This window comes from Lipotes vexillifer, unplaced genomic scaffold, assembly GCF_000442215.2.
Source record: "Lipotes vexillifer unplaced genomic scaffold, Lipotes_vexillifer_v1.1 scaffold868, whole genome shotgun sequence".
Classification (NCBI taxonomy): Eukaryota; Metazoa; Chordata; class Mammalia; order Artiodactyla; family Lipotidae; genus Lipotes; species Lipotes vexillifer.
In genome coordinates, this window is record NW_006790424.1 from 726,914 (window position 1) to 730,745 (window position 3,832).

Genomic DNA, 3,832 nt, shown 5'->3' on the forward strand with positions numbered 1-3,832 from the left:
TGTACCAAAATCTTCATTGCAGCTCTATTAACAATGGCCCGGAGATGGAAACAACCTCAGTGTCCATCATCGGATGAATGGATAAAGAAGATGTGGCACATATATACAATGGAATATTACTCAGCCATAAAAAGAAATGAAATTGAGCTATTTGTAATGAGGTGGATAGACCTAGAGTCTGTCATACAGAGTGAAGTAAGTCAGAAAGAGAGAGACAAATACCGTATGCTAACACATATATATGGAATTTAAGAAAAAAAATGTCATGAAGAACCTCGGGGTAAAACAGGAATAAAGACACAGACTTACTAGAGAATGGACTTGAGGATATGGGGAGGGGGAAGGGTAAACTGTGACAAAGTGAGAGAGAGGCATGGACATATATACATTACCAAACATAAGGTAGATAGCTAGTGGGAAGCAGCCACATAGCACAGGGAGATCAGCTCGGTGCTTTGTGACCGCCTGGAGGGGTGGGATAGGGAGGGTGGGAGGGAGACGCAAGCAGGAAGAGATATGGGAACATATGTATATATATAACTGATTCATTTTGTTGTGAAGCTGAAACTAACATACCATTGTAAAGCAATTATACTCCAATAAAGATGTTAAAAAAAAAAAAAAGAATATCTGAGCAAAGCAGAGGCTCCCCTGCCATTGGAAATTAATCAGTTGACCTTATTACTAAGGGCCACATTGCCCTTTCCTATTGACAAAGCACTTTTCATGTACATTTACTCATGTCATCACCTCATTACTCCTCATGCTATTCTTTCACATGGCAGAAGCTGCAGGATCTCCTATTTTCTTAATCTGCCTCTGACTTTTTTCCTTGTGAGGTTAGAAAGTGAACAGCACAGACTGTTTTTAGACATTCCATTGTAGTTGTTGTAATAGGCAAAGGTATTGCCTAAGGACTGTTTCCACCAAAAGGTCTACAGATGAAAAGTTTAGGGAATATTGGCTTGGATGCATTAAAAACGTTAGAAATCTTGATGCAGGGGCCAGTTAGCCCCTGTGAGTCGAGAGAATTGACCTCGCCACGCCTCCACCCACCCAGTGCACATGTCTGCATTCATCTGGGGACTGTCTGCTGTCTCTGAACCAGCAGTTCTCTCTGGCACACATTTTTGCATGGCTAACTCCTCCTTATTCTTTAGGATGTGCCTGTAGTGCGACTTGTTTGATGTCACTGTGTCTGAGGAGAGCTCACTGAGATTTCTGCTATGAGTGCGCTGTCTCCCCTAAGGGCTGCGTGATAACTTGTGCCCCCATCAAAACACCCATCACGCCTACAGCACATATCATGCCACTAGGTGACAGCTCCTCGGAGGCGGGAACCATGCTATGTTCACTTTTGATTTGTTAATGTCTAGGTCAGGTGCCTGACATGCATTATTAGGTACTCAGTTAATACTTATTAAATGAAAGCAATATAAGATTGATAGTTTGCAACACAAAGGGTGGAAAGAGAACATGAGTTTCTGCCAGCTGGAAAATCAAGAAAAAAAAGTTTTGTGTTGATTTAAAAAAAGAAAACATGTAAGAAAAAAAAAAGAGAAGAAAACATGTAAGAAAAAAAAAGAAGAAAACATGTAAGGTATCTTGGTATCTCTAAAGGGGTAATCCAGGACACATAGGATTTTTGGAACTCTATAAAAACTCCTGAGAGAACAAATGTCAGCAAAGACACAATTACCAAGAAGGAAGGTGATAGGTGTGGTCGGGAACTACCAGGCTGGAACATAGAAGAGTGAGTGCCAGGTCTGGTTTGACCACTCTCACTCCCCGCATGGGTGGCCTGGGAGAATCACTTCGTCTCTGTGTGCCTCCCTTTCCACATCTGTAAACTGAAGAGATGGGGCCAGACTAAATCCATCCAAGGTCTTGTCCCCCTTTAAAGGTTTATGGCTTTAGGATGTATTGCAAACAATAAAAACAAAACAGGCAACTTTACAATTAAACTCTTACAACTGCTTGTTGTTTGTTTGTTGCATTTCTTTGTTGTTTGTTTATTACTACTTAAACTTTCATTTCACATTTCCCTGATTAAAAGTGGCTTTTAAACATTTAAATCAATAAAAGATGTGGTGTTTTCTATGTTGATGCTGTAAATTAAATTCTCCTTACTTGTTCTAATCATTAGAAGGTTCTCATGAAAATGAAAGAAGTTATCTCTGTAACAATGGAATAATACAATGAAAAGAATCTGCAGCGATTTTAGCACCCTGAACAGGTCATTAGATATGTAAATTTACTATGCAGGAATTGCTAATCTCTAGTCTTGTACCCGTAATTTTTATAGCATTTGCTCGTGCAAAATGGTCTGCATAGGAACCTGACCCATTTTCCTGGGTGTGTATTGCTAAAGTTGCTGAGATTTGTTTAAATGCTTCATCTTGCACCACAGTGAGGTGGCAATTGGCTGTGGCCAAAATCATCCCTTAAACTATCTCAGACCAAATCAGCTTTACAGTGTTTTTAGGTCACTTGCCACTAATCACCAAGCAACTGATTAGATTTACCAGGCAATATCTGATTGATTACTTAGTTGGTGATCATTTGCCCCTATAGACACCTCAGATGTTGGGTGTGCCCTGATTTACATTCTCCAACAGGGACTGAATCTAAGCCTTAAATTGCAACAAAGTGTTAATTATATTGTATAATTAACTGTACTTAAAGCCACCGTGATCTTGTATTCACATAGAGCCAGTTACATGGAACAAATTGCAAAATGTTATAATGAATGAATGAATAATACTTCAGTGGAACAAAATGGCATTTCTTACACTTTGATCCACTTCTGGGATCCACTTTTAGGTGTCTGCCGTCAAACTCCCTCAGCAGATTACTCCAAGGCCTTAAAAACACAAAAGACACCAAACTTCAAAGTTTGTTATAAATGATGCAAAATTATTCTAATTTCTCCTCCTGGGTGGTTGGAAATATGGGCTGGGAAGAACTACTTGTTAAAACATAAGTGGTACGTTTTCATACTATCATTGATGTGGTTAGGCCTTGAGTTGTTGAAGCTTTGAGAAGTTCTCAGGGGTTTGGGTTTAGGTTTCCCTATTTGGTGAAGAAATACCTCATTTAGGCTTTCCTATTTGGTAGAGAAATAACTCCTATTGAATTTTAGTCATAGATGAACTCAGCATTATCAGTGTTAAACTTGCTGCCGGAGAAAGCCAGACTTCTTGTCCTGAAAGTCTGTTTGGGATTCCCCAAACGTTTTAGGAAGTCTGTTTTAATTTCCCTGTGGTGGACACATGCTTCTGTTTCTGTCTCATTGCCCTCTGCGTTCCTCATGCTGGTCTGCTTCCCCTGAGAGTTCACTCTCATCTCATGGCCCCCAGCTCTCCCCAGATGAGACAACATAAGGTAGTAGGCCTTGGAGAAATGTAAGATGCCTGCCCTAACTTCACGTTACCTTACTGTAGGTGCGTAATGAGAACACAGTTCACTTAGCTGTACTTTTTGGACCAAGGAGGAAGCAGTCACTGGAGATGACCACTGAGCATGAACCGGTTAACACAACTTTTTTTTTTTTTTTTTGCTAATGAGCTTGTTTTTACAGATTCCAAGATATAGTATAATCTTTTTGATTCCATCCTACACACAAGCCACCTGTCCCATAAAAGGGAGAATTCCAAAGAACTATTTGAAGATCAAGGGCCCATTCCTTGATCTTATTCTCACGTCTTTGCATTTTGAATTTCCGTTCAGGTATAAGGTGCAAAATTGAGATCCTATTCATGCATTTGACTTTAACACATCCTTGAGTCCCGATTGAGGGAAGCCCTCTGTCTTTTTTTTTTTTTTTTTTTTT